Raw genomic sequence first — 224 nt, forward strand, 5'->3', positions numbered from 1 at the left:
CCTACCTACAGGTTATGGAAAACAGCAGAAGTCCTATACCTACCTACAGGTTATGGAAAACAGCAGAAGTCCTATACCTACCTACAGGTTATCGAAAATGTGCTCCTATAGTATTTCTCCAGTAGGTTTCCTGAAGCGGAAAGCCTATGTCAAAGATAATAAAATAAAAACACTATAGTAAATATTACATTATACTGCAATCTGTAAAAACACTACATTCATCA

The sequence above is a fragment of the Salmo salar genome, chromosome 06, assembly GCF_965601325.2.
Source record: "Salmo salar chromosome 06, fSalSal1, whole genome shotgun sequence".
Classification (NCBI taxonomy): Eukaryota; Metazoa; Chordata; class Actinopteri; order Salmoniformes; family Salmonidae; genus Salmo; species Salmo salar.